This window comes from Mixophyes fleayi, chromosome 6 (genome assembly GCF_038048845.1).
Source record: "Mixophyes fleayi isolate aMixFle1 chromosome 6, aMixFle1.hap1, whole genome shotgun sequence".
NCBI classification, from domain to species: Eukaryota; Metazoa; Chordata; class Amphibia; order Anura; family Limnodynastidae; genus Mixophyes; species Mixophyes fleayi.
This window is the reverse complement of record NC_134407.1, coordinates 188,911,262-188,933,580: the sequence shown is the minus strand read 5'-3', so window position 1 is coordinate 188,933,580 and position 22,319 is coordinate 188,911,262.

The following is a 22,319-nucleotide window of genomic DNA, read 5'->3' as shown; positions in this document are numbered from 1 at the left end:
ACTTACATTGATGCCCATTGGTGCAGGGAGTTCCCGTATGTTCAATAGATTACACTATGATGTGTTTTTTTATGATCTCTTTTATGTGCATGGAATCTTATGAAAAAACCCTTTGATATATTCCTCTGAATATTTGGAAGAGAGAAAGGACGTATCATCTTATGCACTTTAGAATTTCAACATTCAACTTACTTTTCTAAACCATTCCTAAGGAGAGGATCATTATTCAAATTTGGGACCTACGGACTATACACTATGAATACATATTGAGGTCCATTTACCTGTTATAAGATCACTGTTTGGTAATTTTGTTATAGCTGCGCCCTACCTATTTTCCATATTGTGTATGGTTTATATGCAGGAGATGCTGCCTGTGTCTTGAGATATTTAGGGTAATTTTCGGCATTCTGCAACAACATGTAGGAGAATGCAGCAGCTGCAAGAAGAATAGGATTTAGGGCGAATATACTTTAGTCCAGCACAGTGGAGAATACTTTCCGTGCTCTGCAAGGTGCTGAAACTACTCAAAGTAGTCACCTATGAAAAGAGTGCAGACACTGTTAGCTTGAGTCAAGTGATTCTCCTAATTAGACTTTTTGAAAAGCAGCAAGAGAAATTGAAGGAGGAAATGAAACAAAGCAATTCCACTAATTATGTTGGACTTGTAGATTAAGTACTTTTTTCGCTTCGCCAGGATCCAAGAGTTATCAACATCTTGAAATCGGATCACTACATTTTGGCAACTGTGCTTGATACTAGGTTTAAGAGCTACGTCTTCTCTTTCTTTCCAACTAACCCAGATCTCAAGAGATGCAATGAGCTCCTGGTCAGCAAGCAGATAGTTCAAGTGGTACATGACACAATGACGTATCCTCCTTCAGTTTCTCTGGAAATTGCTGCTAGGAAAGAAAACTTAACTTTCCCAAGACACCCAGTGGTGATGCAGATGAGTCTGCACAACATTTTGACATTTAGTCTGGTGTAAAAGAATTGCCCAAAAATTATGACAGTGCTGCCTAAAATGAACTACAAATTCCATGAGGAAGGCCATGGTGGATTCCAGCGGGGATGAATTAGTATTGCTTGAGGATGATGAGAGTGAATATGATGACAGTGTAGATTGCAGCTGCTGAGGTCTAGCTGAGAAAAGGGAGCTAGCTGATGCTTGTATGCATGGTAATATTTTGGTTATGGCAAATGGAATGGCATGTTGGCAATTTTATGTTTTTCTACAGTAAACTTTCACAATTATTAGAGAGATGTTTTATTCTTTAAAAAGGCACAAGCTTTTTATTTACATTTTTGTTTCCCTGACTTAAAACCACTATGCACTTGAACATAGCCTTTAGCACATGAGGTAGAGGGATTAGTACAATCATTACGGAGACTGGAGAGTGACAAGAACAATGTGACTGAAGACTGGAGAGTGACAAGGACACTGCCACCCCTCCTGTTTCTGAATGAGCTATGGCACAGTAGAATGTCACTGGAGCCTTTAAGAACATTGACAGCCCTATTATTACAATTTCTGTTTCAACACAGAACCCTGCCACCTTTCCTGTTTCTGAATGAGCTATGGTACAGTAAATGTGACTGGAGACTTTTAATAACACTGCCAGCCCTATTATTTTAATTTCTGTTTCAGTAATAAACACTGCCACCTCTCCTATTTCTGGGTGAGCTATGGCACAGCACAATGTAGCTGCAGATTTTGAAGAACACTGCCAACCCTTTTATTTCTATTTCAGCAATGACAATTAGCAATGGAGCTGTCCTGTTTGTGTGTTAGCTATATAACACAGTACAATGTGACTGCAGATTTAGAACAAGACTGCCAGCCCTATTATTTCTATTTTAGCAATGACAGCAATGGAGCTGACCTGTTTGTTTGTTAGCTATATAACACAGTACAACGCGACTGTAGATTTGGAAGAACACTGCCAACCCTATTATTTCTATTTCCGCAATGACAACTAGCAATGGAGCTGTCCTGATTGTGTGTTAGCTAGATAACACAGTACAATGTGACTGCACACAATTACATTGCCACAAGCCTGCTATGCCATCACACACACATTACACTGCCACAAGCCCTCTGTGACATCACACACACATTACACTGTCACAAGTCCTCTTTGCCATCACACACATACATAAACACACACTACATTGACACAAGCCTCCTGTAACATCACACACACATTACACTGCCACAAACCCCCTTGTCAACACACAGACACACAATTGACATCAGCCCCCCCCCCCCCCCCAGCGCTGTCCTCACACTTACCTTTCAGCCGCTTCCAGCCGCACTTCTTCACTGCTCACATGGGACGGCACTTGTCACTTGGTGCGCATCCCATGTGATATCTACTTGTATTCCGTTAGGCCACACATGAGGGGGAGAGCGGCTCCACGGCCACTAGAAGGAAGGTGGCTGATCCCGGGGAAGAGGACTAGCTACCTTACTTGCTTAAAAACAATATATATTATTAAAAAAAATGTCGGGCGCACCAGACAGGGGGGTCTCCAAACACTAGGAAATCCCCCCTGGGGGCGCGCCTGATATAAGTTATAAGAAAGATGTGTATGCTGGTATGATAAAACACATTGAAACAATTTAACAAATAGATTTGGATTTATTCTTGCATATTTTTAAGTATTCTAAGAGTCCACAGGAACTTGCGATGGATGGCCGCATTTTACCTGGACTTCTGAATGCTGTTGCGAATCCAATTCCATCAGTGTTAAAATGCCTTATTCATTTCATGACATGGCAAGAAGTGACCCTAAAAATGCCCTACACCTGACCATACTGTTAGGCTTGGTGGACAGTTCCACTATATTCCTGGAATCAGCCCCTAATATCGGGGCAGAGTACCCTGCAATACCCGAGCCCTCCAATTCTAAATTAACATTGACATTGAAGCTATCCATGCTACAAAGAAAGGACAATTATAACAAATGAACCAACATAATGGATTTAGAGGATGCAGAGAGATGTATATTGAATAAAGAATCAACCAATTTGTGCCACAATACCCGACATCTGACTTAAGGACCTGCTTGGACCAGACGTGGGACCATCATTCTATCTTTCTTAGGTACTGCTCAAAGCAGTCCTGGAGCCCTCATCGAGGATATCCTAATTTGGGACCCCACCAGAAAAACAACTAAAGGGCACATTGAATTGGGGATCAGGTGCCAGAGTCTTGTGAGGACCTCTTCTTATTACTTACACTTTGGCATAAACATCACCCAAGAAAGAACATCAGGTCGCCATTGTAAGACAGCATTGTTGTTTGGCAGGACGCCATTGTGTGTTGCGGTTCAGAGCACCACAGGACAGCAAACAATAACAACTGCCATAATACTAATATAATAAAGACTAGTTAAAAGCCCCTCAAAGTGACGGAAAAAAATAAGAGTAAGATCCTGTTGGACCATTTTTTTTATTGCATTCAATTTGATTTTACCCCTGGGACAGCATTGATTGAATAGTTTGTCAGATGGCTGCTCAGCCGCAAAATGCTTAGCGTGACAAAATTAACAAATGCCGTTCATAGGACCAAAGGTTTGAGCATTAATATTTGTTTCATCAAAGTTACCGACATGAAAATGGCGTGGCTGTCACACGGCGCTTATTTGGCTTCCATAAACAAAGACTAAGACACTCACCTGTGCCTCATTAGCAGCCCTCAAACCCTTAGTCTTCATCTGCACATGTGCAGACTGAGTACCTGTCTGTTGCTGGCAAGATTCCAATTGGTTCCTGGTTCTGGCTCTAAACTTGTAAAGGCACCTCCTCCCATTCCTCTGGGCCTCTTGATCAAGTTACCTGTCTGATTAGGTTCCTACCTACTCTGTGTTCTCTCACCTGGATCGTCAGTGCCTCTGCTGTGTAGCTGTTCAAGGACTATACTGCTCAAGCTGCAGTACCTCTGCTGTGTTGCTGTTCAAGGGCTATACTGCTCAAGCTGCAGTGCCTCTGCTGTGTTGCTGTTCAAGGGCTATACTGCTCAAGCTGCAGTGCCTCTGCTGTGTTGCTGTTCAAGGGATATACTGCTCAAGCTGCACCTGTCTCTGCTGTATTGCTGTTCCACGGGCTGGAGTGCTTAAGCTACACTTATCTTCGTTGTGCTGCTACTACACGGGCCGTGCTGCTCAAGTCACATCTAACTCTACTGTGTTACCCCTCCACGGACTGCACCACTCAAGGTCATCTACTCCACATTTGTCTCGGTGGCTCAGTGGTTACAGGTCGTATCATCCAAGCTGCTGGTTCTTATCTCATCTTGCTGGCTGAACTGTTCCTATCTCATCTATGCATATAATAGCATAAACGGGGTATTCCACTCTGGCTGCATCGACTGTGATTACCTTGCTGGCTGGACTGTTACTTGTACCTCCTGTATCGTGCTGCCTCATTGTGGTCTCATATACCTGCTGCATTACCATCTCCACTTTGTTGCTGGACTGTTCCTGCTATTGCTATATTTGAATACACTGATCATACCGCTATATTGTATTCACTCATACTACATTGCCGGTGGCACTGCTCACCCTGTTCCTATGTTCCTTGTGCCAATATACCAAGGATGTTCTGTGATTATCAAATCATCATTAAATCGCTGATTGTACTTTATCCTGCATCTGTTGTCTATTCGCTGTCTGGGTATAGAACTGACATTACCAGTGTGCCTACCCCACACCAGTTACTATCACTCCCCCAGGATTCTGCCCAACACCCTGGTAGGGACAGCGACCTGCGGGCGAATGCCACTAAACCCAAGTCACCTTGCGGTGACCGCTGGTGAAATCCATTCGCCCGTTAGACTCCGTGCCCTGCTAGGGGTAACATCTGTTGGGTGGATCCAAGAGTCCAGAATACCAAACCGTGACAGTGGCATCTTGTTCGCTGACTTTGTAGGCATTGATGTGATATTACCTCTGTCCAGTTCACTCTTCGATTGTTTTCTCTATGTGACGGGCAATTTGCTGAGGAGTCATGGCAATGACAATCGCGTTCGCGTTCTCTTTGGTCATCAGCTCCGCCCTTTTTGCTGCTTCTTGCTGGGCAGTTACTCCCACAGCAGACATTTTTCTTTTAGGTCGCATCACAGTTACAGTTTGTTGCTCAAATTAATTAGTATATGCTGTGACAGTGTCACTGGAAGAAGGCTGAATGACAGAGGTATGTGTCCCAGGCTTCCAACATTGTGTACGTTAAAACACCAGGGAGAATGTGTAGGTGTGTGGGTAAAGCTTCCCACAGGGTATTTCCCTGCGTTAACAAAACATGGTAAGGGTCCATGGTGTTATGTATGGAGAAAGAGAAGGGTGGACTCCATACATAAGGCCAGGTCTGGGTCTTCTGATCTGCCAGTCTCTAAACAGACTGATCAAGAGATGCTCCTGTGAAGTGCCTGTGAAAAGGCAGCTAGAATATGCAATGATTGTCTCAGACCTGGGGAGGAGGTGAGTTGCCTCCTGAGACACTCTGCTGTGGTGAGCAATGATATGTTGACTGTGTGTGGACACAAGGTCCAACACCTGAGAGAGGGTCTTGCTAAAATGTATTAGCTAGTAGCCAGATGGCTAGGATTTTATTTATGTTTTGGGTTTTTTGCCAGCTGGTGAATAAACTAGCTGTGGCTATTAACTTGAAACCTCTGGACTTGTGTGATTTCCTGCTGCTGTTCATCGCATCTTCATCATTACCATCATCACCGTTTATTTATATAGCGCCACTGATTCCGCAGCGCTGTACAGAGAACTCATTCACATCAGTCCCTGCCCCATTGGAGCTTACAGTCTAAATTCCCTAACATACACACACACACACACACAAACAGAGACTATGGTCAATTTTGATAGCAGCCAATTAACCTACCAGTACGATTTTGGAGTGTGGGAGGAAACCGGAGCACCCGGAGGAAACCCACACAAACACAGGGAGAACATACAAACTCCACACAGATAAGGCCATGGTCGGAAATTGAACTCATGACCCCAGGCTCAGAAGTGCTAACCACTGAGCCACTGTGCATCTTCCCCCTGGAGATAGTACCTATTCTCCTTGATTATACTACAATGCCTATTCATTTAACACCAGGGCGGGACTGACCATCTGGCACTTCTGGGAAATGAAAAGAGAAAGATTCTATCGCACTAGTTGTCATCTGAAAAAATAACCCCAATAAATGTATAATCTTATTTGTATATCAACCTGGGGGTGCCACCTAAACTTAAATACTAGTATTATAGAAGAAGAAAAAGAAAGTTATATTATAGGTGCACTAATATTTTCAGATGATTGTGTTTAATTTTAAGATATAACTTTTATTCAGTGTTAGTTAAAATTTAGCGAAATATAGGTTAAAAAGAATAAAAATACTCGCTATCTGGTTGAGTATTCTCTATTAATATTAGGACTTATGCTGATAAGGGTAGTGATCGTAGCAGTATTTATTACAGCAAATGTGCTTATTATTTATAGCCACTCCTTGCTAACATTCTCCTGATGTAAGATTAGGCTGTAGTATTGCTAATCAATGACATATTGTATACTAAGCAGTAGTAGCAATAGTGGTAGCGTAGCGGTAATAATTTTAATCAATGTATTTATTATTCATAGCCGTTTTTTTGCTAACATTCTCCTGGTATACAGTGAGGCTATAATATTGCTTAGTCAATGCCAAATTGATTACTAAGTAAATGAAATCTACTAGTCTTTATGGAAATATATGATAGAGGGAGTGAATTGCTAGCTACCTACAGATACCACCGAACTAACTCTGGGTATATCGGGGTATGCTTTCAGCTGCCAATATAAGAGATATCAGCTTAACAGACAGCGAGGACGCCGACGCGCGTTTCGCTAGAGTCTGCTTTGTCCTTGGATACATTGATTAAAATTATTACCGCTACGCTACCACTATTGCTACTACTGCTTAGTATACAACATGTCATTGATTAGCAATACTACAGCCTAATCTTACACCAGGAGAATGTTAGCAAGGAGTGGCTATAAATAATAAGCACATTTGCTGTAATAAATACTGCTACGATCACTACCCTTATCAGCATAAGTCCTAATATTAATAGAGAATACTTCTGGGAAATGCCAGAAGGGCCGATGGCTAGATGGGCCGGTACGCATGTCCGTCTGAGCAGCAGCATCTCCCTGCGCACTGCTCGGTGGATGGAGACTTAGTGACATGCGGCCGATGCAAGTAATCACGTGGGACGGCACCTGTCACATGGTGAGAGTCCCATGTGATTACATGGGAAATCACACAACTAGATAGAATGGGAAAGCAAAAACAATGTGAATAGAGCAAGAATCCCTACACTAGAACAAAGAACCAGTGACTCAGAAGATTCGCTCTGATCATTGCAAAATACAGTATAGGCCCAATTATCTAACCATAAAACTAATAATGGCCCTAAACTTGCAAAATTAAATTGAAACCCCACAAATTGAGACGGCACACCTCATGGGCAAGGAGAAGTACAGGAACACTATCAGACCGTGCCCAGTTATTGCTAAGTTTTCAGAACAATATAAAAAAAAATCTTATCATCGTATAAGAGAATAAAACAACTGATTGTAAATGGCACCAGAATATAGATCTTTCAGGACTTCTCAGCCACAGTTACTCAAAGAGAAAAAAATTCTCACTAATCTCCAAATACTTAGTAGAAATCAACAAAGGTTTTGAATTAATATATCCTGTGAAGCTTACAGTCACTAGTAATAAACATATATACATTTAATGACTATATCACAGCTAAATGCCACTTTGTTACCAACCACCCGTCAGGGTCAACAGCTGCTCGTGCTAGATCACCACACACGCGGTAGTAATTTTTTTAAGCTGATATCTTCTATGTATTTAGATCCATAAGGTGCACTTTCCCTACTAGCTTTCTTAAATATTGTGTTAAACATTATGGGTTTGATGTAGGGGTGAGCGGGTTCAGATTTTTGAAATCCGAACACCGCCGAACAGTGCCGATCCGAGCCCGGATCCGAGCACTGTTCAAGGATTCCCGCCCGACGCAAAACTCAGAACGAGGCAAAACGTCATCATCCCGCCGTCGGATCTCGCGAGATCCGGATTCATATTATTTCCCGCTTCCCGCCGCCATCTTTACTCGGGCATTGGAGAGGGAAGAGGGAGGGTGTGTGGTGGTGTCCTCTGTCCTGCTCAGTCCAGTGGTGCTGTCCGGTGCTCTGTACTGTTTGTGCCGCCCACTTGTGTCGCTTAGCTTAGTCATCCAGCTACCTCGGTGCAACCTTTTGGCCTAAAAACAATATTGTGAGGTGTGAGGTGTTCAGAATAGACTGGAAATGAGTGGAAATTAATGTTATTGAGGTTAATAATAGCGTAGGAGTGAAAAAAATCCAAAAATCTGGATTTTAGCAGTTTTTATGCTTTTTAAAAAAAAATCAGAAACCAAAACCTTGAGGTAATCAGAACCCAGAACCCAAAACCCAAAACACGAAAAGTGCCCGGTGCACATCCCTAGTTTGATGTAGGGTTGGACCCTCCTTCGTCCTTTTCGTTGTTCCTGGATAAACTGTTCCATATATTATGGATGGACTGGCTGGAATCATCAATACAACAGGAAACACTTTCACAAAAGCTTTTTCAAACTCTTCTCTCCTCCACCTAAGAACAGGTCTGTACGTACCTTCTTTACACTGTTTGGTATGAACCACATTTAGGTGCATAAGATCCACCTATCTTTCTATAATTCCTACAGAACAGTGATATCTAGAAGATGGTCTCCTTATGCCTTATAGGAAATGTACATTTTTATTCCATATTTAAATCATATGAGATGAAGAATTAATAAAGCTTCTGGAAATGATTATTGTATTTTGCATATAGGAATTATCTTAATAATTGTCCAAAACAAATAGGCCGCTAGAATGTTGCAGATATTGCTACACTGTTATTGAAAAAACTTTGAATTGTTAATATGTGCTTTGGTACTACATAATGTCAATTGCACTCATGAAACAACATTTTGTATGCTAAAAATAGAGGAAAAAATTGTTTCTAGAAGTCACAGAAGACAAATTTGAGTCTTTTAAAGCAATTTCAAGTAAATACACTGACCAATTTATTCTGGGGGAGAACAACTACAAAAGAATGTGGCACACGTAAAAGCAAAAAAATAAATAGATGAAAATAAGATGAAATTAAGATAAATAAAATAATACCTCAGTTATGACTTGCTAGTAGTGCAATTATAGTTGCAAAATGGCAATACAATTGGCTAAAATAGAAAATGAAAAGCAGAATGCCAAAAGCCCAATTCAAAAAAGTATATCAGTAGTCAATATGAAAGGGCTGAAAGTGTAGGTTCCCAAATAAAGTCAGAGGGCCTGATTCATTAAGGATCTTAACTCAAGAAACTTCTTATTTCAGTCTCCTGGACAAAACCATTTTACAATGCAAGGGGTGCAAATTAGTATTCTGTTTTGCACATAAGTTAAATACTGACTGTTTTTTCATGTAGCACACAAATATCAACTTTAAATTTCAGTGTACAAATAAGCTATCAAGTATTTGATATTTTTTGTGCTAAGTATATAAACAGAAAGTTGAGGTGATATATTGTTTAATTGTTATGATCTGCCTCTGGGACTATTTTGGACTCTGTTATGTTACCCTGCAGTACCTATGAAACACCAGAGGTGCTGCTGTTCTGTTTTTTTCCATTACCTGGGGTCATCTAGCACAGCTAGTTAATCATCCACACCTGAGTGTCTCATATATATATATATATATATATATATATATATATATATAAATATAAATATAAATATATATCTTCTCCTGAAGGTAACCTGACATCTGCATTACTCCTGCTAATCTGCTATACCTGAAAATCTGTTTATACCCTGACCAGGTCTGTGTTCATTGCATCACCTGGATTGTGTTTTCTCTGCAATAAACAGTTCAATGTTTTCATCATATGTCTGGCTCCATGACTATAGTTGCAAGACCTAGTTTGTGGAACAGATTGTGTAATAGTAATAATGCTACTGACAATATACCAAATGCACCACTGTGGCATTTAGTCTAAAAATTAAATGCAGTACTAATACTTAAAATGGGATTCAGGTCTCTGTCTGCTAACCATAGACCAGTGGCTTTAACATCTATAATGTATTTATTTTACAAATCATTCAAAAATATTGTCACAAACATGCTCCAAGGTGCTGTGACTTTGGGGTGTTTGCTGTATGAGGTCACACACAATACCAGCCCGCAGTCTCTTTCCACCTATCACACAGGTTAGAGACCTACTGAATTGCCCCAAACAGCGCTCACACCCCCACACACTTCAGGCTTGCCACCACCTTTTGAATACGGGCGATAGGACCCCAATATACTGTCCCACACTGGCACACAAGGCTGCTCACAGACTAGCAAGACCCACACCAGCAAACAAAAGGTTAACTCTTCACACCTCCAGACTGTTACACAAATATAAATACAAGCACACACTAAGGGGCATATTCAATTGTCAGCGTTACTCGCAAAAGTAACGTGACTTGCGCACTATTACCGTTATTACGGTAATAGTGTGCATAATTATTATGGTACCTTTAATGCCGGCTTTCTGCTCGCAGCTCAGGGAGCTGCGAACTGAAATCCGGCTTAGAATTACCGTAATACCGGTAATACTTTTAACGCTGCAAGAAACGTGGACAATTGAATATGCCCCTAAGCTTGTTAATCAAATGTATAAACAGATCACACACTGGCATTCAAAGGGGTAACTTGGTCGAACTATATTCTTCTTAACACATGCACATTTAAATACCAAACATGATGGAATTATGACAATGTGACATACCTTTTCCAAAGATATGTGATTATAGCTGTTCCCGGATACCGACAGTACCTGTCATTCACAACCCTGGTGTGATTTCTGCTCCTTGGTATGGAGTGCCACCCAGATTTCCCAAAATATGAACTATGAAGACATTTTCTTTTGAAGTCCATATTTCTATATACCTGTATAGGCCTTCAAATATGGCCTTTGCCTTCAAAATTCTCACATAGGCATATGGCTTTCTCATTTACATGTAGTGGTTCTTTGTGTTTACACAACCTATTGAAAGGAAGTCAATTAGGAAGTGTAATACATGATCAAAAACAATGGATGTCTGTGATCTGCATATTTTAAACACATCTCCTGACAAAAGAGTTTGCTCAACCTAATTACCTCCTACTGGGCAAATGGTTTCCTTTTTAAAAACATTTGGTCAAACATTTATCTGAGTTGAAAATCATGTTCATTTATGTATCAATGCAATATTTTATTTGGGGCCTGACATTCAATATTCTATTTTATCATATCAGATTTATGCTCTCATTCTGACAAATATGTTCTAGAAAAAACTATAATTGGTAAGAGCCAACATGGTTTTATGAAAGACCAATCATGTCAAACAAGTCTACTTGCATTTTATGAGGAAATAAGTAGAACATTGGACAGTAGATGTAGTATATTTAGATGTGTTATGCACTGTGCTAACCGTACAAACTAAAGACTATTGGTCAGAATACTTAATGTATCGCAAGGTTCTGTTTTGGGACCAATCCAGTCTAATTTGGGTGGCATAGGTGGTGTCACCATTGTGCAAAGAAGAATCTATTTCCTGGTGACCAGTGTTTAATATAGAGTCCATTCCCTGGTGGCCCAGTATGCAATACATTACCCAGTAGCTAGTATCCAGGGGTGCCATACTGCCATGGTTCAGTGTATAATATAGAGTCCATTCCCTGGTGGCCAAGTATACAATTCATTGCCCAGTAGCTAGTGGCTAGAGGTGCTATATTGCCATGGTTCAGTGTATAATAAAGAGTCCATTCCCTGGTGGCCGAGTATATAATTCATTGCCCAGTAGCTGATAGCTAGAGGTGCTATATTGCCATAGTTCAATATGTAATATAGAGTCCATTCCCTGGTGGCACAGTATGCAATTCATTGCCCAGTAGCTAGTAGCTAGAGGTGCTATATTGCCATGGTTCAATGTATAATATAGAGTCCATTCCTGGTGGCCCAGTATACAATTCATTGCCTAGTAGCTAGGGCTACCATACTGCCATGGTTCAGTGTATAATATAGAGTCCATTTCCTGATGGCCCAGTATGTAATACATTGCCCAGTAGCTAGTAGTCAAGGGTGCTATACTGCCATAGTTCAGTGTAATGTACAGGTCTCAGTTACTTGTGTCCCAGTGTACAAAATATTGTCCAGTATTTAGTGTCTGTGTGTCAAATAGAATGAATTGCCTGGTGTGCAATATACAATATATTTTGCATTTCTTGGTGGCCAAGAGTGCACTATAGAATCCATCCCTGAAGGCTATTGGTAGTTTCTTACATCCATCAGTGCAGCCTGTTGGCGCTGGTTTCTGAGATGCTACGATGCTACAAGGCTGTTATATTGGCTGATAGTAGTTCTGTTTTCACTCCCCAGTCCAATGAGCAGGCTCCTAGTATTGTCCTGCACTGAGCTTCATTCTCAGATATAATTAAGGATGAGGAAATAGAGCGGCTATTAGCCAATAGTCTGGTAGCAGCTCAGTGAGAAGCCCTTAGACAGTAATGTATAATTGTGTCTACAGTACAGTGGTTTATAGCTTTCTCCTCTATAGTAGGTGACACCTTTACATTTTCAACACTAAATACAGAGCAGTCTATATCTTGTCTACTTCAAGTCCATCACATTCGATTTTTAGCCTTAAAATTCCTCTCTTTATAATTTATTTACTTTTGCTAATGTATATATTTTTACTGATTGATTTTTTTTACCTTCTATTTATTTGTATAGTAGCCTGTTTTATTGTGTTTTGTTTGTTAGATTAGTTTTATATGCTTTTTTTTATCCTCCACTTATTGAATCTGTTTATATTTCTTAAATGCAGTTTTCTCACCACTTACAACAATTACCATTTCCTACCGCTAGACCCCTATTGACTTTCTCTTCCGTTTGCTTTTACAGATATATCTGGCACAACGTTCTGTTGCATTTAATAATGTATTTTTAGTTTATTTCACTGTTCCTGCAGTCCACCTATTAATTATAACCCTGCCAGAGATTCACATAAATGGTTTCTGATTTGACTAAGTTCAGTTTTTTTAAAATCTAAAAGCTTTGTTTTGGTGTGGCTCTGTTTTATTGCTGCCTGTATATTAATCCATACCAACCATTGGTCACTAGGCTTAAAGTTCTCTTCTACATACACATTTGATAGTGTGGGGGAGATTTGCTAAACTGCAGTGTGATCAAACAGCAGGTATTCCTGTGCTTTGATGTATGTTTTGTAAACTAAGAGATTTACTAGAGGCCAAACCAAACATCACATGATTTGAAACAGCAAGGTTTAAAATCACAATCCGATTTTTATACATGGGGGATTAAAACCGTTCCATATGCTAAGAGGTAGTTTGCCAAGCTGCGTGGCAAATCACTGCGTTTTGTAAAAAATAAAAAAAAGATGTGGTTCCCACAGATGAGAGAGGTCAAACTGCATTCTGTTTGTTATCTTGCCTGTCAAAATAGTAAAGAGAGAGAAAGAAAAAAAACTCCTGTCTATTCGGCATCGGGCCCAGTCCTTTAATGGGGGGCCCAAACAAACGATCGGGCCCCCACACCTACAGATGACCAGCTCAATGTTGGTAGAGAGTTTACAATGTAAGCTCCAATATTCCCTGCACCGCACTGCGTAATATGGTTGGTGCCATATAAACAATAATAACAGGGCAAAATGGAGAATAAAAATGATTTGACCGGGATAAATCAAAAAGAAGCATCATGAAGACTTTGGTCACATGCTAACTCAATGAATATACAGAGTCTTATGAACGCCGAGACCTTCAAACCACCATAAGTAAAAGCAAGATCTGAACTCTGTACACTCTGACTTCAAACTCTTTAATATGCCCGATGATAAAAACAGTTGTATCAGCAGATATTTACCTAGGAGCAGTGTCAGACTGGGGCATGAAGGACCCACCATGGGAAAGCAATGGTAAAGGACCTCCATTCCCCAAAACCAGATCTGATATTAGCACCTACTTTTAATATATAGACCTCTTTCGCCCAGCATACCATGACATTAAATGAGTAGTATTCACGTCCCCCGTCCCCCCCTCCCCAAAAAAAAAACCCTGACATTATATAATTAGTGTTCACATTTTATAAATAGCTCACCTGTGTCTGACACTGCAGCAAAGAGGTGCAAGCTAGCAATTAATACATGAATATAAGCACAATGCATGTCTACTGCTTGCAGTGGGATGATTAATTCAGTATATTCTCATTATCACATGGACAATAAAAGGATCTTGTATGGCAGATTTATTGCTTACCTGGTGCAGAAAGCATCTTCACTAACCCTGGCCAGGTTCCTCTGCAATGAAGCGTGAAGATACAATAGTGACTACTTTCATCATAAATAATGGGGCAATGCTTCTCATCATGAAGATAACTAGCAATTACATATGGCACAGTGATTAGCATAGCTGCCTCAAAGCGCTGGGGTCATGCCTTATATTTCAACTAGGGTCCTAGTTGTGTGGAGTTTGTATGTTCTCCCACGGTCCAAAAACATACTGATAGGTTAATTGCAACTAGGGTAGAGAGCAGTACTGTCAGGCAGTGGGGTCAACCTGGCACGCTGGTGAGGGTTGTACTTGTAAAACCTTTGTGTGTGTATCAATTATTTCTAGAGATGTTCACTGACCCCCTGTGTTTTGGGTTTGGATCTGGATTAACTTCGTGTTTTGGTTTTGACAAAACCCGCCCTTGTGTGTTTGGTTTTGGTTTTGGATCCCAATTTTTTTCTAAAATCACATAATTTGGCTCTTTTTGTGTTCCTACATTATTATTATTAACCTCAATAACATTAATTTCCAGTCATTTCCAGACAATTTTTGTCAAGTGACAAGAACACTGCTAACCCTCCTGTTTCTATATGAGCAATGGCACTGGAGACTGGAGAGTGACCAAAAACGCGGCTACCCCTGTTTCTGTGTGAGCAATGGCACTGGAGGCTGGAGAGTGACAAGAACACTGCTACCCCTGTTTCTGTGTGAGCAATGGTGCTGGATCTCCTGGAATCCAAAACCCGTGAGATCCAACAACACAACAATGACGTTTTGCCTCGATTGAGGACGCGCAAAAGTAACAAGCCAGCTTGCGAGCCTACTCGGATCCCCTAAGTTTGGGTGGGCTCGGTTTTCAGAAAACCGAGCCCGAGCCTCTCTACTTATTTCTTCATCCGCAGTGCCTCCACCAAGTCTTCTTAGTCTGGGTATGTATGGATGTGGATATAATGACCACCAGGGGCATCTTGGGGACCCCCTGTAACCACACACACTTCACACAACTCTGACACACGATAAGATTGTTCTTTTATATAAAAACATTTACTTTGAAAATATATTTTTTAGATAGATGTACAATTATGGGATAAATAATAATTAAAATCACACTTTTATGAGGTTAAGTATAGGGATGTGCACCGGCGACTTTTGAGGTCTCGTGTTTTGTGTTTTGGATCCGGATTTTCGTTATTTTTGGGGTTCGGATTTGTCTCGCAAAACACTTGACGAAAGGTCTCGGTTCGGATTTAAGGTTTTGGATTCGGATTTTTTTTGAAAAAAACATAAAAAGTTTAAAAATCAAGTTTTTGGGCTTATTTTCACTCCTAGGCTATTATTAACCTCAATAACATTCAATAACAAGCATTTCCACTAATTTACAGTGTATTCTGAACACCTCACAATATAGTTATTAGTCCAAAACGTTGCAACAAGGTATCTTTCTGGACTGCGTTGAGGAGTGGGTCACCACAATATATATTAAAAACCCTGAACTTTTATGATTCGCACCAATAAATGTACCTGGACTGCGTAGAGGAGTGGGTCACCACAATATATATTAAAAACCCTGAACTTTTATGAATCGCACCAATAAATGTACCTGGACTGCGTAGAGGAGTGGGTCACCACAATATATATTAAAAACCCTGAACTTTTATGAATCGCACCAATAAATGTACCTGGACTGCGTAGAGGAGTGGGTCACCACAATATATTAAAAACCCTGAACTTTTATGAATCGCACCAATAAATGTACCTGGACTGCGTAGAGGAGTGGGTCACCACAATATATATTAAAAACCCTGAACTTTTATGATTCACACCAATAAATGTACCTGGACTGCGTAGAGGAGTGGGTCACCACAATATATATAATAAGAAAACCATCAACTTGTATGATTCGCACCAATAAATGTACCTGGACTGCCTAGAGGAGTGGGCACTGGGCACCACAATAAAATATATAAAAAACCTTCAACAGGTCTGCATTACACTACACATACGGCTGCTCCTCCATCCTCTCCATCATATACATGTTGGAGTTTTAGCGTGTGACAACCTCTTGTTTTTGATAATGTCAGTGCATTTTGAATATTTTTCAATTTGCCCCACACCACTGAATGTACTTTATCTATGATACGCATCTATCTATCTTGACTGCGTAGTGTGGTGGCCCCGGTACACAATTTGGTACCGAGGCCACAATATAATTAAAAAACCCTCCACGTGTCAGAATTCCACCAAAAAAGGATATGGACTGCGTAGTGTGGTGGCCCCGGTACACAATTTGGTACCGAGGCCACAATATAATTAAAAAATTGGGCATCAACTGTCACCGTTGTTTAATATATGATACACCTAAATATGGACTGCACAGTGGAGTGGCCCCGGTAGTAAATTTGGTGCCGGGGCCACAATAAAATAAATACACCCTCAACTGGTCTGAATTCCACCAAACAAGTATCTGGACTGCGTAGTGGGGTGGCCCCGGTACCCAATTTGATACCGGGGCCACAATACCTCCTCCAAACATGGTACAGACAATTCGTCATTGAGATCCCATCAAGTATGTTAAAGACAGACAGGGTCGAAGTGTTATTGGTTGACTTTGTAAACCAAAAAACTGTCCCTGTTGCACATAGTCGTGCAATGAAGACTGACTTTTTCATTTAAAGGCACCATCTTTCAAGTGTAGTGTTTGTAAGTCTAAGTCATATTATACTTTTGGTAAAATTGGTTTATTTTGTTCCTCTTTATGGTAACTACTAATAGAATTAAAGTATTAAATAGAAGCGGCAGTTCCTCTTTATGGTAATTAGTAATAGAATTAAAGTATTAAATAGAATTAAAGTATTAAATAGAATTAAAGTATTAAATAGAATTAAAGTATTAAATAGAGTGGTATAGAGTTGTAGTGTGGTATAGATAGAGTGGTCCCCACAATATAATAATAAAACCCTCAACTGGTCTGAATTCCACCAAACAAGTATCTTGACTGCGTAGTGTGGTGACCCCGGTACACAATTTGGTACCGAGGCCACAATATAATTAAAAAACCCTCCACGTGTCTGAATTCCACCAAAAAAGGGTATGGACTGCGTAGTGTGGTGGCCCCGGTACACAATTTGGTACCGAGGCCACAATATAATTAAAAAATTGGGCATCAACTGTCACCGTTGTTTAATATCTGATACACCTAAATATGGACTGCACAGTGGAGTGGCCCCGGTAGTAAATTTGGTGCCGGGGCCACAATACCTCCTCCAACTTCCAAGTGTAGTGTTTATAAAGACAGACAGAGTCGAAGTGTTATTAGTTGACTTTCTTAACCCTAAAATTGTCCCTGTTGCAAATATTCGTGCAATGGACAGTTACTTTTTTATTGAAAGACTCAAGCTTTCAAGTGTAGTGTTTATAAAATATAAACAACAATACAGTAGTTTTAGAGCACGTCAATACCTCTTGTTTTAAATTATGACACGGCATTTTACTTTTGGTTTAATTTCTTGAATTTTTTTAAATTTGGTTTTACTTTTTGAACATGGCAAACGACTGTTGATTGGTCATATAATGCAAAAAAAAAAGGTCCAAGATGGAATTGTCCTTGGGCCCTCACACCCACCCTTATGTTGTTGAAATAGGACATGCACACTTTAACAAACCAATCATTTCAGCGACAGGGCCTACCAAACAACTTTGGCTGAAATGATTGGTTTGTTTGGGCCCCCACACCAAAAAAGCTATTCATCTCTCCCTGTACAGACTAAACAGGCTCTACTGAGGCAAGATGTCGTCCTCATCCTCAACCTCTGATTCCTCTCCCCCTACAGTGTGTACTTCCTCCTCATCACACATTATCAATTCGTCCCCGCTGGACTCCACAACCACAGGTCCCTCTGTAGTATCTGGAGGGCAGTGCTGTACTTCATTGAGGAATTGATTATTCATTTTTATAAACATCATTTTTTCAACGTTCTGAGGAAGCAACCTCCTTCGCCGCTCACTGACCAGGTTCCCCGCTGCACTAAAAACTCTTTCCGAGTACACACTGGAGGGGGGACAACTCAGGTAAAATAGAGCCAGTTTGTACAGGGGCTTCCAAACTGCCTTTTTTTCCTGCCAGTAACAATATGGACTGTCTGACATGTCTACTTGGATGGTGTCAGCAAAGTAATCATCCACAATTTTTTCTATTGTGACAGCATCCAATGCAGCGAGAGTAGACATGTCTGCAATGGTTGGCAGGTCCTTCAGTCCGGACCAGATGTTATCAGCATCCCCGCCAGTGTCTCATTTGGGAAAACTGAGCTTTTTCCTCGCAGCCATAGATGTGGAAGAAAATGAGCGTGGAGCTGTTGGCATGTCACGGTCCTCTTCAGAGGACAATCTCCTGACCAGCAGGTCTTTGCACCGCTGTAGACTTGTGTCCGCCGGAAACAGAGACACAACATACGCTTTAAACCGAGGATCGAGCACGGTGGCCAGAATGTATTCCTCTGACTTTAAAAGAGTGACCACCCTCGGATCCTGGCAAAGCGTACGAAGGGCTACATCCACAAGAGCTACATGCTTGGTGTAATCGCAATGGCTTACCAGCTCCTCCCTCACTTTCTCCAGCTGCTTCTGCAACAGCCTGATCAGGGGAATGACCTGACTCAAGCTGGCAGTGTCGGAACTGACTTCTCGTGTGGCAAGTTCAAATGGCTGCAGAACCTTGCACAACACGGAAATCAGTCTCCACTGCGCTTGACTGAGGCGCATCCCCACTCCTTTGCCTATGTCGTAGGTGGCTGTGTAGGCCTGAATGGCCTTTTGCTGCTCCTCCATCCTCTGCAGCATATAGAGGGTGGAGTTCCAGCGCGTCACAACCTCTTGTTTGAGGTGATGGCAGGGCAGGTTCATGCTTTTTTGATGTGCCTCTAGTCTGCGGTAGGCACTGGCTGAATGCCGAAAGTGTCCAGCAATTTTGCGCGCCACCGCAAGCATCTCCTGCACACCCCTGTCACTCTTGAGGTAATGCTGCACCACCAAATTAATGGTGTGGGCAAAACATGGGACGTGCTGGAAATTGCCCATATTTAATGCCCGCACAATGTTACTGGCATTGTCTGACACCACAAATCCCCATGAGAGTCTAAGTGGGGTAAGCCACTGGGAGATAATTTCCCTCATTTTCTCTAATATGTTGTCAGCGTTGTGCCTCTTATTAAAGCCTGTAATACACAATGTTGCCTGCCTTTGCACGAGCCGCCATTTTGTAGTTGCTGCTACTGATGCAGCTGTTGCTGTTGCTGCGGAAGGGGATGCATCTACCCAGTGGGCTGTCACAGTCATATAGTCCTTCGTTTGCCCAGAACCACTTGTCCACATGTCCGTGGTTAAGTGGCCAGTGGGTACAACCGCATTTTTTAGAGCACTGAGGACACTTGATCGTACTTCTCTGTACATTTTTGGTATCGCCTGCCTAGTGAAGTGGAATCTCGACGGGATTTGGTACCGGGGACACAATACCTCCATCAACCCTCTAAATCCCACTCCACTGATGGCGGACACCGGGCGCACGTCTAACACCAACATTGCAGTTACAGCCGCAGTTATACGCTTTGCAATAGGGTGACTACTATCGTATTTTGTGGTCATGGCAAACGACTGTTGGACGGTCAATTGTTTTGTGAAAGACTTAGCGGTCTTACGACTTCCCCTCTGGGAAGATGACCGACTAACAGCAGCAACAGCAGCAGTGGCAGTAGTAGGCGTACCGCTGCAGGATTCCTCGGATGAATCCCGTATTGAGGAGGACTCAGTCTGGCTGCTGACTTGGGCTGCAGGACTGAATCTGATGGAGATTGTGGAGGAAGTTGACGAGGAGGGTGTTGCTGGTGTGTATCCAACTGGACCACGGGATTTAGGTGTCCCTGTACCGATGAGGGTCCTAGCCCCAGTTCCTGAACTAACCACTGAACTATGAAGGTTATTCAGGTGACGTATAAGGGAGGATGTTCCTAGGTGGGCAAGATCCTTACCCCTGCTTATTTGAGCTTTACATAAGCTACATATGGCCATACATTGGTTGTCTGGATTTGGATAAAAATAACTCCAGACCGAAGAGGTGCATTTTTTGGTCTTCTGACCAGGCATGACGATGGGCTTTTTCATCCCATGGACATCAGCTGTTTCCCCCCCTGGTGCCTCATTTACAATAACCACATCACCATCCTCATCATCAAGTTCCTCCACAGCGCCAGCTACATCATCAATAGCCTCCTCCCGAGCCACCTCTTCCCGTACAGTGATGGGAAGGTCAGGCTTGACAACCACCAACATCCTTGGACTCGCCTTGTGGATTTGTGATAATTTCTCTTTAGAAGGCAGAGTTGTTTGCTGTTTTGTTGCTGACAGCATAACTCTCTTCAATTTTTTGTAGGGGGGGGAGGAGGAGGAGGGCTAAGATCCGTTGGTGAAGCTGAACCACTAGTCATGAACACGGGCCAGGGCCTAAGCCGTTCCTTGCCACTCCGTGTCGTAAATGGCATATTGGCAACTTTACGTTTCTCCTCAGATGATTTTAAGTTTCTCTTTTTGCTACTTTTTCTTAACTTGGGCTTTTTGGATTTTACATGCCCGGTACTACGAGATTGGGCATCGGGCTTGGAAGACGACGTTGATGGCATTTCATCGTCTATGTCATGACTAGTGGCAGCAGCTTCAGCATTAGGAGGAAGTGGGTCTTGATCTTTCCCTACTTTATCCTCCAAATTTTTGGTCTCCATTATATGTAGCACAAGATACTGCAGAATGTGTGAACTTGGTAATATTGCAGTACCAATGGACTTATACTGCTGTATTGGTTTTGCAAATTTGGTTATAATTATTATATATTTTTTTTTTTTTACATTTTTTATTTTTTTTTCCTTTTTTTTTATTTTTTAAAAACTTGGGAATAATGGGGAAATAACTATGCCCTTAGAAGCACAGAGCACAGGACACAGCACCACTGGACTGAACAGGACACGGCACAGGACCCAGCAGCACTACGGAACTCAGCAGGACAGAGCACAGGACACAGCACCACTGGACTGATACTGCAGAATGTGTGAACTTTGTAATATTGCAGTACCAATGGACTTATACTGCTGGATTGGTTTTGCAAATTTGGTTATAATTATTATATATATTTTTTTTTTTTTAAATTTTTTATTTTTTTTTACTTTTTTTTTATTTTTTAAAAACTTGGGAATAATGGGGAAATAACTATGCCCTTAGAAGCACAGAGCACAGGACACAGCACCACTGGACTGAACAGGACACGGCACAGGACTCAGCAGCACTACGGAACTCAGCAGGACAGAGCACAGGACACAGCACCACTGGACTGATACTGCAGAATGTGTGAACTTTGTAATATTGCAGTACCAATGGACTTATACTGCTGGATTGGTTTTGCAAATTTGGTTATAAATATATATATTTTTTTTTTAATTTTTAATTGTAATTTTTTTTTTACTTTTTTTTTATTTTTTAAAAACTTGGGAATAATGGGGAAATAACTATGCCCTTAGAAGCACAGAGCACAGGACACAGCACCACTGGACTGAACAGGACACGGCACAGGACCCAGCAGCACTACGGAACTCAGCAGGACAGAGCACAGGACACAGCACCACTGGACTGATACTGCAGAATGTGTAAACTTTGTAATATTGCAGTACCACTGGACTTTTACTGCTGAATGTGTGAACTTGGTAATATTGCAGTACCAATGGGCTTATACTGCAGGATTGGTTGTGCAAATTTTGTGGTAATTAAAAAAAATTAAAGTAGTTTTTGGTATTTTTTTAAATAACTTTTTTTTATTTTTTTAAACACAGGGGAATATTGGGGAAATAACTATGCCCT